At 39.6% G+C, this 13,437-nt stretch overlaps 1 pseudogene; it reads right to left on the bottom strand.

Annotated features, from left to right (window-relative positions):
* Positions 1-12,066: 12,066 nt before the first annotated feature.
* Positions 12,067-12,785, bottom strand: LOC109562448 (dnaJ homolog subfamily A member 1 pseudogene; annotated as a pseudogene).
* Between the last annotated feature and the right edge of the window lie 652 nt (positions 12,786-13,437).

Below are 13,437 nucleotides of genomic sequence, written 5' to 3'. Positions count from 1 at the left end.
TTATTAAAAAATACATCAGTATGCCCAATTAATATCTGAGGGAAACCTTTGCAACAACATATACACAAAATTGGAATCAGTATTAAAACTGGAATCCCTTAACAATGAACAGAACTTATTTTCATATTGGTAGGTCATCATCACACTTTCCTCCTATATCACATCAACTTAGGACACTGAAATATCCTCAAAGAACAGTCTAGAAGGAGTTTCTGAGGGATTGGACGTAGTTTTCCTGTAGCAGAAGCTTCCCCATTTACCATCCATCAAGGAAAAGCAAGAATACTTTGGGCAGTTGTTCTCTTTGCTGTTGGTGCAGAGCTAGGATGCACTTTTTTAAGTAAATCTTGGGAGAGATTTCAGATCCTTTTTCAAACCATGCTGGAATTTTGCTCCTTTTTCTGACCATTTTGGGTTGTGTAATGATAACTTTTACATGAATCGTTATAATACAAAGACATGTCCTACAAATTTAATAATGGCCACCATGAACGCCAGCATGCAATAAGGTTTCCTCAGCAGGGACATATTCTTTCTGGAAGGGAAATTTAATTATCTAGCTTGACTACTGTGTAATTCAAACGCTAGCTATCGTGGCTCTTTTATACTACACACTGGTGTTGGTGGCAGACAGAAGAGTGATGGTTACCTCCCTACAGGCAAACTCAGAACTGAACTGCTCAGTGTTTTACTTTTACCCCATTTTTGAATTCCTATCCAGCTCTTTAGGCATTCCTCGCTCATAAACCATGTATGATAGAAGAAAAAGGCGGGGTTTTAATTCTGTGGTGATCATATGCCATCCTCTATTTTTCTTCCATTTCATCTTTTACCTTTTGGTAGAGGCAGGTGGTCAAAAAGGGAAATTACTGTGGAGTCAAGCAACTTAACATAAAGGGAAAGTCAGGCTCACCACAAGACCTCCCTACCCTTTAAGCAATTAAAACAGTACTCTGGGCTTCTGAAAACAGAATGAGAAAAAACAAAGCTATATAAACCGAAGGTTGTTGTTATTTCTGTGCTCAAACTCTGAAATGTATAATTAGCCTGTTAAGAGAACGGAATTCCACAGGAGATGATGGGATGGAAAGGGGAGATTTGCGAGGAAAAGTGCTATGAGATCATAGGGGGCATTCATGGGATTTATCTCTGTCATGTCCTGCTTTACCTGACTCTCCTCAATTGCTGAGTGCAAGAACAGATTGGAGAGTTTAGGATGACCTTGCCCAATCCATTAGAAACTAGTTAGCTTGACTTTCTGGAATTTTATTATAGCAAAAATGTACACAAGTCTATTACCTCCTACATATGTAGTATTGAATATAATGGAAAAAAGAATAAGCCCAATGCTATAGCATTTGGATTCTGGAACTACTCCTTTTGATATATATATATATGGGAGATAAAAGGATAGGTCCTGCCTAGCTCTCCAGCTCCTTACAGAGATGCTGTGTTGATTATATGAAATACTAAATTTGAAAATAGTTTATAATTTATAAATATCCAAGAAACATGTGATATTATTATTGTTGTTAATTAAGGAGAGTGTGGTGCCTAGTATAAAATTAAAATCTCTTGACTTTCTATCACTTTAAAGTGAATATATATTCTGTGCTTTTCTGCTGAGAGGAGGAGATGGTGCTAATTTATTTACCCTGGCATTTTCTTGTGCACAAATGTCACCCCTCTCTGTCCAAAAAAATCTGCTTGCTGGCATTTCTTATAGATTGCTTCTTTCTCTAGCTGCTGAAGTGAGACCAAAGGACATGTGTATGTAAGTCTAGACTATTTTTGATATTGTAAGTGATATAATCATTGCACTTTCCTGTGTAAAGTAGATGGCAAGGCAAAGAGTTGTTAAACACAGTTGGCCCTAGATTCTGAGAAACTGTTCCCTGAGCCTGATGATTGAGACTGTCTTCACAGTCAGGGTACACACTAATCAAATCATGCCCTTCCCTGCCTATAACTTTTCACTGAAACTCATCACCTTTAGAGAATAAAATCCAGGACTGTTTGCAATGCATGCAGCTCACAATTGAGGTTCTTATGTACTAGACTCATCATCTACTTCTTATACTTTTGTGAGCCACCAGGAAAGCCCCTCTTATACCTCAGACTTCATTAATTTTTTGGCAGTTATCCAGAAAATATCACCATCTTATTTATGACTTTACACATGCTACTTCCTTTGCCAAATATACTCTTGCTGTCTTGCCTTCATGGAAAACATCTACTTACTCTCAAGAGCAGATTCAGTCACTTATTCCATGAAGTGTTCTCTGCCTGTCCCATGCAGAGAAGTTCCCTACCTCCTCTCTGCCTTCCTGTACTTCGTGCATGCTTCTGGTGTGGTCTGATTGAAAACTGAAGATGAAACTTCATTTCCTAAGTCTGAAGATGAAACTAAGAACAGGTCTTTTCCTCCAACTGAAGAGACAAAGAACAGAGACTTACACCCTAAGAGCTTATTTAGCGGGAGCAATCAACTCCCACTTCTCATCCATCTCAGAGGGGAAGAGGGCTCGGCTTCCCACCACACAGGCGGGTACATGCTGATATTAGAATGTTTTCCAGGCAGAGCCGGGAGAGGGCTTCTTTTAGCACATCCCTGCAGATTCAAATAGTGATAGCCTGGAAAGAAACATGTCCTGCTGTGTTCAGTAGCTCTAGGGAGAAGACCAGGGGCTGTTCACATTCTGAAGTTGAGTATAATTTTTGCTCTTGAGAGAGCAGAGAGAGATTTCCGAGATGGACTACAGATGCATGCAGGTAATCCAGGGTCCTCTGATGTAATATCCATCAACTATATCATTCTCTTATGATTCAGACACAGCATTTGGGCCTAAATTCAAATTATTTCTTTATAACTAAATAATATTTATCTTAGTATGTGGAACCTCAAATAGACTTCAATTCTGGTGGATTAGGAGACCATCTTGTAACCAAAGGAAAATGTCAGTTGCTGGAGCATTTTCTAGGAGGTCATGGGCCTTTCAGGACAGGTTTCCCCCTTGCAGAGGAACTGTAGCTGTTGTTCAGTCACTCAGTCGCGTCCAGCTCTTTGCAACTCCATGAACTGTAGCATGCCAGGCTTCCCTGTCTGTGACTATCTCCCTGACTTTGCTCAAACTTATGTCCATTCAGTCAGTGATGCCATCCAACTATCTCATCCTTTGTCATCCCCTTCTCCTCCTGCCCTCAATCATTCTCAGCATCAGGGACTTTTCCAATGAGTTGGCTCCTTGCATCAGGTGGCCAAAGTATTTGAGCTTCAGCTTCAGCATCAGTCCTTCCAATGAGTATTCAGGGTTGATTTCCTTTAAGGTTGACCAGTTTGATCTCCTTGCTACCATTTTCATTGGTAGGGGATTCAAGTCCAAGGGACTCTCAAGAGTATTCTCCAGCACCGCATTTCAAAAGCATCAGTTCTTTGGTGCTTAGCCTTCCTTATGGTCCAATTCTCATAGCCATACATGACTACTGGAAAACCATAACAGAGGAACTGTCGATGTCTTTAACTCCAGTTAGATTGTGTATCTTTTGGTACCTGAATTCTTACAATGGTACTGCATTCTTACAATGCTACCCCTGATGATGATGCTAATTTTCTGGCAAAGGATGTTTCACTTCATTCAAAGGTTAGGTTTCTTTCAAATCCCAAAGGACTATGGGAAACTTCTGGGAAATCACTTCAATACATCTAAAGCCTCACACTGCCTTGTTGTGAAGGCCAGTTGTGATCAGGGTCAAGTTTTCTGCAGTTCGGTGAGGTCACCTCCAAACTGAAACATACTGGGAGAACGCACGCTCTTTTTCTGACCTCTCCACTTTTGTACTTCATCTTGGCAACCAAGAGTTTTACTGAGAATGAATATGTAGTTACACGCCTCCTTATTTTCTGTGATAAAAGTGAAGAACTAAGTGTATCCAGTTGTGTAAAATAATGATGGATTTCTACATTAAGCAATGACAAGCCCCAAATGGTTTTATTTTCACGTGAATTATTCAGGTTAAATCTCCCAATTTCACCTTCTTGAGAAGGTGCAATGAAGAAAGCCCTCTCATCATTTAACCTTGAAAGCTGAGAGCAACTTGAAAAATCTCCCTTCTACAACCAGTTAACTCTCTGGTAGCAAGCACTGCAGCTATCTGCCACTGCTTCTCAAGCTGTCTACGGATGTGTACAAAGGATTTCTCTAAGCCACCTAAAACCCTGGTTAAATGACCCTTGCCTCACACACTTAAGTACACACTTAAGGCCACCCATAGTGGCAAGACAGTGAGATAATTTCTATAATTCTATTTTTGGAAAAGCAGAAAAATGAGTTTTCTCTCCCCACGCACAATTTAAGTTGGCTCAGTTTTGCTTTGTGGATTCTCCTATTTTTGTGTTTTCATTGCTATTTCTCATCACTATCTCAGGCTCTTTTCTATCTTCAAACATACTTTTTGAGTAAACTCATCCATTTTCATGATTTTAATTACTATCAATGAAGATTAACCCCCAAGTAATGTTGGAAGCTGGATTTTTTGTTAGGGTCAGACTCTTAATATATATTTTCTTGACATCTCCACTTGGATATCTCACAGAAACCCAAATCTCAGTGTTTCCAATAATGAACTTACCCTCTTACCCTGATTCCCTTCAAGTGAGCTTTCTCCTGGGTCTTCACCGTCAGTGAATGAGGCCAGCAGTCAGCTACTGGTCTAGCAACTCACGAAGGAGACTCATCCTTCTTCTATATGTTCTATGTCATTATCAAATCTTGTCCAGCCTACTTCTCTTAAAACAGTCATTATTTTTTCCATCCATTTGTCTTATTTTATTCAGGTCACTACCATATAGAAAGTCCTCAATGAATAAATGAGTCCAAATGTATTTTCATTGGTAGGGGATTCAAGCTAACTGATGATTTGTACATATTGGGTTTTCCTTTTTGTCTGTTTGTTTTGTCCTCAAGCCCTGATATTGTTTCAAGGACATAGTTTATGTGCCTTTCTATTTCGGCATTTCTCAGTACACTATTGGGGGGGGGTTTACTGGGAGAATAAATTGCCCTTCTAACTGAGTCCGACTGAGCGACTGAACTGAACTGAACTGAACTGAGTTCTGCAGTTTTTTCCAAAGTCTTTAAGAAAGTGAGTCATGTGATCAATGCCATGACCTCTAAATCTGGATTATTTTTTTGTGACATAGTTCTGTTTTTATTTTTGGCAAATGTGGACACTTAACGTTTATCTTCTCCTTTTAAAAATTAATACTCAATTCTATAACAAAAGTGTGGCAAATAGTAGTTTTTGTTTTTTAATAGTAGTACATAGTATTTAATACAGTAGTAAACCATACCCTGGGCTTTCCAGGTGGTGCTACTAGTAAAGAACTTACCTGAAATGCAGGAGATGTAAGACATGCTGGTTCAATTCCTGGTTTGGGAAGATTCCCTGGAGAAGGGCATTGCAACCGACTCCAGTATTCTTGACTGGAGAATCCCCATGGACAGAGGAGCCTGGAGGGCTATTGTACATAGGGATGCAAAGAATTCGACACAACTGAAGCTGCTTAGCATGCACACAAACCATAGTATATATAGTTTAATATATGTAGTAAACCATATAGTAGTAAATCATACCCAAGCCATGATCTTCGTTTTCTGAATGTTGAGCTTTAAGCCAGCTTTTTCACTCTCCTCTTTCACTTTCATCAAGGGGCTCTTTAGTTCTTCTTCACGTTCTGCCATAAGGGTGGTGTCATCCGCATATCTGAGGTTATTGATATCTCTCCCATCAGTCTTGTTTCCAGCTTGTGCTTCCTCCAGCTTAGCGTTTCTCATGATGTACTCTGCATATAGGTTAAATAAGCAGGGTGACAATATATAGCCTTGACGTACTCCTTTTCATGTTTGGAACCAGTCTGTTGTTCCATGTGCAGTTCTAACTGTTGCTTCCTGACCTGCATACAGGTTTCTCAAGAGGCAGATCAAGTGGTCTGGTATTCCCATCTCTTTTAGAATTTTCCAGTTTATTGTGATCCACACAGTCAAAGGCTTTGCCATAGTCAATAAAGCAGAAATAGATGTTTTTCTGGAACTCTCTTGCTTTTCTGATGATCCTGCAGATGTTGGCAATTTGATCTCTGGTTCCTTTGCCTTTTTAAAAACCAGCTTGAACATCTGGAAGTTCACAGTTCACGTATTGTTGAAACCTGGCTTGTAGAATTTTGAGCATTACTTTACTAGCGTGTGAGATGAGTGCAATTGTGGGGTAGTTTGAGCATTCTTTGGCATTGCCTTTCTTTGGGATTGGAATGAAAACTGACCTTTTCCAGTCCTGTGGCCACTGCTTTTTCCAAATGAGCTGGCATATTGACTGCAGCACTTTTACAGCATCATCTTTTAGGATTTGAAATAGTTCAACTGGAATTCCAACACCTGCACTAGCTTTGTTCATAGTGATGCTCTCTAAGGCCCACTTGACTTCACATTCCAGGATGTCTGGCTCTAAGTGAGTGATCACACCATCGTGATTATCTGGGTCATGAAGATCTTTTTTGTACAGTTCCTCTGTGTATTCTTGCCACTTCTTCTTAATATCTTCTGCTGCTGTTAGGTCCATACGATGTCTGTCCTTTATTGAGCCCATCTTTGCATGAAATGTTCTCTTGGTATCTCTTAATTTTCTTGAAGAGATCTTTAGTCTTTCCTGTTCTATTGTTTCCTCTATTTCTTTGCATTGATTGCTGAGAAAGGCTTTCTTATCTCTCCTTGCTATTCTTTGGAACTCTGCATTCAAATGCATATATCTTTCCTTTTCTCCTTTCCTTTTTGCTTCTTTTCTCAGCTATTTGTAAGGCCTCCTCAGACAGCCATTTTTCTTTTTTGCATTTCTTTTTCTTGGGGATGGTCTTGATTCCTGTCTCCTGTACAATGTCATGAACCTCTGTCCATAGTTCATCAGGCACTCTGTCTATCATATCTAGTCCCTTAAATCTATTTCTCACTTTCAGTGTATAATCATAAGGGCTTTGATTTGGAGTTAAAGCTTAACATTCAGAAAACTAAGATCATGGTATCCGGTCCCATCACTTCATGGTAAATGGAGAAACAGTGGAAACAGTGGCTGACTTTATTTTTTAGGTCTCTAAAATCACTGCAGATGGTGATTGCTGCCATGAAATTAAAAGACACTTACTCCTTGGAAGGAAAGTTATGACTAACCTAGAGAGCATATTCAAAAGCAGAGACATTACTTTGTCAACAAAGGTCCGTCTAGTCAAGGCTATGCTTTTTCCAGTAGTCAGGTATGGATGTGAGAGTTGGACTATAAAGACAGCTGAACACTGAAGAATTGATGCTTTTGAACTGTGGTGTTGGAGAGACTCTTGAGAGTCCCTTGGACTGCAAGGAGATCCAACCAGTCCATCCTAAAGGAGATCAGTCTTGGGTGTTCATTGGAAGGACTGATGTTGAACCTGAGACTCCAATACTTTGGCCACCTGATGTGAAGAACTAACTCATCTGGAAAGACCCTGTTGCTGGGAAAGATTGAAAGTGGGAGAAGAAGGGGATAACAGAGGATGAGATGGTTGGATGACATCACCAACTCAATGGACATAAGTTTGGGTAAACTCCAGGAGTTGGTGGTGGACAGGGAGGCCTGATGTGCTGCGGTTCATGGGGTCACAAAGAGTTGGACATGACTGAGTGACTGAACTGAACTGAACTGATCCTATGATTTCCTTAAGGTAATGAAGATCATGGCATCTGGTCCCATCACTTCATGGAAAATAGATGGAGAAACACTGGAAATAGTGTCAGACTTTATATTTTTTGGGCTCCAAAATCACTGCAGATGGTGATTGCAGCCATGAAATTAAGACACTTACTCCTTGGAAGAAAAGTTATGACCAACCTAGATAGCATAATCAAAAGCAGAGACATTACTTTGCCAACAAAGTCTGTCTAGTCAAGGCTATGGTTTTTCCAGTGGTCATGTATTGGTGTGAGAGTTGGACTGTGAAGAAAGCTGAGCACCAAAGAATTGATGCTTTTGAACTGTGGTGTTGGAGAAGACTCTTGAGAGTCCCTTGGACTCCAAGAAGATCCAACCAGTCCATTCTAAAGGAGATCAGTCCTGGGATTTCTTTGGAAGGAATGATGCTAAAGCTGAAACTCCAGTACTTTGGCCAGCTCATGCAAAGAGTTGACTCATTGGAAAAGACACTGATGCTGGGAGGGATTGGGGGCCAGAGGAGAAGGGGACGACAGAGGATGAGATGGCTGGATGGCATCACCGACTCGACGGACGTGAGTTTGAGTGAACTCCGGGAGTTGGTGATGGACCGGGAGGCCTGGCGTGATGTGTTTCATGGGGTTGCAAAGATTCGGACACGACTGAGCGACTGAACTGAACTGAACTGAACTGAAGCTCTTTTTTACTATTAAAGTACTATTTGGTCTTTAAGTGAACAATTTTTCTAAATCCATTGTTAAACCCCCAGGTGGTAGATAGAGTTCATTTTATAGCCTAGATAAACACTTACTACCTATATCGATATAGAATAGAATAAATGCATACTATGGCTATGTTTAGCATCAGGTCAAGATTTCTGTCAAGAGCAAGGAAGCTTTCATGTCTCCCTTTGAACTAAATGGGGAATGGAGAGTGAAAAGTTTCTTGCTTTTTGGTTTCTAATCTATTTGTGCTTAGTCACTCAGATACATCTGACTCCTTTATGACCCCATGAACTGTAGCCCAGCAGGCTCCTCTCTCCATGGGCATTTTCCAGGCAAGAATACCAGAGTGGGTTGCCATGCCGTCCTCCAAGGGATCTTCCTGACTGAGGGATTGAACCCCGGTCTCCCGCAACCCCGGTCTCCCGCATTGCGGGTGGATTCTTTACTGTCTGAGCCGCCACAAGGCCTTTTTACTCAGGGAGCTTTCCTGGTGGCTCAGACGGTAAAGAATCTGCTTGCAATGCAGGAGACCTGGAATCTATCCCTGGGTCAGGAAGATCCCCTGGAGAAGGGAATGGCTACCCATTCCTATATTCTTGCCTGGAGAATTCCATGGATAGAGGAACCTGGTGGGCTACAGTCCATGGGGTCACAAAGGAGTCAGATACAACTGAGTGACTAACACTTTTCATTCAAGGCAAATGAAAATTACTAATGTTAATGGAAATGCATCTAAGACAGGTTAGGTTTGGGATAAGTTGTAAAGCAAGACGGTTATCACTTCATATGTCTAGTATCTTAAAGCGATAGCATAATTTGGAAAGAACATAAATGCCTAAATTTCCCTGGGTAATGTGCTAATCTACCTGTAAATTCTATGCCTATGTATGTCTAATTTTGAAAACAGCAAATTTTCTTGAACTGACAAGCAGAGTATGCAATCTATTTTCTCTAATTTTACATTCTAAATAGCAAATTTATTAAAAGTAACTAAATAACAATTTTCATGAAAAGTAAAGAAAAATTTAGAGTACATCCTAGAACTTTGTAATTCTAGGTGTCTGTTATCTGTGTTTTCCTTCTACTTTTTTTCTTAAAATGTTTTCTGTATAGTTTCAAACTGTTTTGACCATCATGTCTTTTGATTACTCAATTTTGTTAAATATTCCCTTTTCCATCTCTAATGTCTTTAGTAATTCCTCATTTTTTATGTCCTGTTCAATTAGTTCAGTACTTTATTTGCAATCTATCAGCACATTCACAATCTTTAGTTTTCTTTCCTACCTTTCATAATTAATTTCAGTTATTCCTTCAGGCAGTTATCTGTCTTTTCAACCATTAACACTGTTTTAACACTTGCATAAAAATATGCAAAGATATATATTTAAACAGACAATATATATTTGTTTATATATGTTATATATGTTTGCTTATATTGTTACAGAACAATATAATATTAATATTTATAAATGTTTGTTATATGTATATTTATTTATATTTATAGAGGGAGCAGACATATAAAGGGGATTATAGTGGGCAGAATTTTCCAAATTTATTTCATCGCAAATCTGTCCTACCCTGCTTTTTAGCAGAGCATCTCACAGGAATAGTGTTTCATCGAATATGGTTTGGAAGATGTCATTTATTTATCCAGTCTATCAACAAATGTTTATCTGTCAGTTAACTAATAATACAACAGAAGTTAAAACAATAGGAAAAAAGATCCCTACCCTCATGGAAATTACATTTTGATGAAGATAGTCAATAAACATAATAACAAAAAATTATAAAGTATATTAAAAGGTAATAGGAGCTGTGGTGTGAAATAAACCAGAGAAGAGACAGAGAGCGCCAGGAACAGGGCTAGAATTTGAAATAGGTGGTCTTAGAAAAATTTGTGGAGAGAGGAATGTTTGAACAGAGATTTGAATAAGGTGATGGAGAAAACCATGTAGATACTTGGGTACTGGGAGGCACTCCCTGCAGAAGAAAGATCAAGTGTCCTAAGGTTGGAGAGATTTTAAGACTGGCAAAGACAGCAGGATGGCTAGATGATAGGGAAAGGGTAGATTGCAGAGATAAAGTTGAAGAGATAGTGAATTCAAGTTCTGTAGATAATTGTAAGCTTTGGGGCTTTGTCCTGTGCCATTAGGGGGTTTTCAGACATGGGAGTAGTGTACTATCTGACATATTTAAGGTGGATAACTCTGGATGCTGAACAGAGAATAGATAGGACAGGGTGTGGATTAAAGCAAGAAGACTTCCTAAAAGTTTTTTAAAATAACGTAGGCAAGAGTTGATGGTGACTGGAACCAGAGGAGAAACTAATGATGAATTTGTGAGAAAAGGTTAGATTCTGTGTATATTTTGATAATAGAGAAAATAGTGTTTGCTGATGGATTGGATATAGGACAGGGAAGAGACAGGAGAGAAAAGGAAAGGAAAGTAGAGAAAGGGAGATGAAAAGAAAAGAAAGCTATCGTTGAGGCACTGGAAGAATAGAGCTGCCCTTGACAGAGATGAGGAGGACTCTGAGTGCAACAGGCTTAGGTGGGCATGGGCAGAGGAGATGAGTTTTGAATATGTTGTGTCTGAGATGTGTATTTCACACCCACTTGGGGATATTGATGAGGTAGTTAGATGTGCCAATCTTGAACTGAGGGATAGGGTTCAGGCTACAGGTAAACTTTCTGTTTATGTGGAGAAGGAAATGGCAACCCACTCCAGGATTCTTGCCTAGAGAATCCCATGGACACAAGAGCCTGGTGGGCTACTGTTCATGGGTCACAAAGAGACGGACTCAACTGAGTGACTAAGCATGACTTTCTGTATTCAGAATTACATTATTCAACTCTGGGTAATTTTGTACCCTGGTAGTGCAGAATAAATCCTGCTCTGGTTGTATGAAGGTAAAATGCCTGTAACAACTTTACTTGCTTATCTGCTGCCTTCCACACCATACCACAGAAAACAGGGTTGCATGACACTGAATCATTGATGGGCTGATATATATATTTGCAATAGGAATCATGGGACATAATCAAATTAATATATTCTAAATGAAATGTGCACAACAGTGGTAATAAAGCTTAGTGGACAGAGAGACCTTGATTCAAATCCTAGATCCTCACTAGTGTTATGCACCTCAATTTTCTCATCCAAAATCATAGGTCATATTACCTTCCATATAGATTTATTGTGAGTATTAAATTTTACACATGCTTCTGAGCATAACCGTTCAGCATAAAATAGGCACTCCATAAATACAAACAATTATACAACTTTTGACCTGTTTCAAAATAATAAAAATGTAACAGTGGTAATGCTGTTCACATTACTAAATAGCATATGTTGGCAGTAGTGATAATGGTATAAAAATATATCCAGATGCTTCCTTTTTTATGACTGGTTACATGTGAGAATGTGTGGAGAATAAAGGAGTACTGGTTAGTGGCAAACTTCTAAATAATTGTCAGTATAGTAATCTTCTCTTTGCTTTTAAAAAATATATGTACTTATTTATTTAAACTACTTTATTTTTAATAAGTAATGAACACACATGAAATACTGTAAATAAAACACCAGCAGTGAGTGCTATTCACGGGCCCTACTAAGAGGTCTGACACTGAACACCACCCCAAGGATGATGTTTATCATCCTCATAGGCTTCTGCATTGTAATGGCGCTATCTTTCCTGATTTGGATCAGAGTCCACTAATTCTTCCTGGTCCATTTCATCAGTCTCTTCTACTTCCTTCTTCTCAGGCAGAAGTTTTTCCAGCAGAGTTTATCAGGAGAGAGAAAGCCATTCTCAGGAAAGTTTACCTTAAATTCAATGATTAGGTGACCCTTTTCATATGGCCTATGATAAATTGGCATGCCTTCCTTTAGCAAACACTTGATATCTCCCTGCTGGACAATCTGACCTGGATGAGAAGTGATGACTATGGTTCGGGTGTCAAGAGTAGATATTGGCTTCTGGAAGCCACACAGTGCCTCAACCAGCTGTATGTCCATACACATGAAAAGGTCTTCTCCTCGTGGAGGAAAAACAGCATGGTCCTTCTGATCTAAAGCAATGATAATATCCCCTGGCTCCAGTCCGGGTTCTTGGTCTCTTTCACCATGGAATGTTATCTTCTGGCCATCTTTCATGCGTTTTTCAATATGAACTTTTATAATTTTCTTTTCTCAAACTATCTTCCTTCCATTGCAGCTTTTACGTCTATCCTTAGGACTGATCTGCTCCCCATGGCCCTGGCACCCCATGCATACAGACTGAATTTGCTAAACCATTCCAGGTCCCGTTTGATGAATTATTATTTGCATTCCAGTACCTTGGTAGTTGGGACAGCATTCTACTGCTCCTTTCTTACCACCTCGGCCTTCATATTTGTCACAAATCACATTCTTTTGCAGAGCTAGTTTTCTGTTGCACCATTATATAAAATCTTCTAAGGTTACTGTAAGTTGACGCACAAGGTTTTTACCTCTCCTCTCTCTCTGCCTCCTTCCTCCTGCTCCGAAAAACGTATCAAAGATGTCCATGGGGGAGCCAAAGCTAATGACTGCTCCACCGTCTTTAATTGCCTGTTCTCCTCCTTTGTCATATAATTCCCTTTTCTTTGCATCAGAGAGCACTTCGTAAGCTTGAGAAATTGTTTAAACTTCTAGCCTTCATTTGGATTCTTATCAGGGTGGTACTTCAAGGCCAAGTTCCTGTAAGCCTTTTCAATTCTTCTTGGGTGGCATTGGGTTTGACCCCCAAAACATCATAGTAAAGTGGTTTCTTTAACCATTTTCTACAGCTGGTGAGCAGGCCGATGCCGGTGTGGGGGACCTGGAAGGAGCGTGCTGCTGTGCACAGCTCGGGCAGCTGCCGATCCTCTGCCTCTCACTGAGCGTTCTGGAAAGTTTCACTTTATTACTATTTTTACAGAAGAATAACTTTAAGGGCAATTTCAAATAAATGGCAACTTAT

The sequence above is a fragment of the Bos indicus genome, chromosome 8 (assembly GCF_029378745.1).
Source record: "Bos indicus isolate NIAB-ARS_2022 breed Sahiwal x Tharparkar chromosome 8, NIAB-ARS_B.indTharparkar_mat_pri_1.0, whole genome shotgun sequence".
NCBI classification, from domain to species: Eukaryota; Metazoa; Chordata; class Mammalia; order Artiodactyla; family Bovidae; genus Bos; species Bos indicus.
The sequence above is the reverse complement of the archived record's forward strand: the minus strand, read 5'-3'. Positions and strand labels throughout refer to the sequence as shown.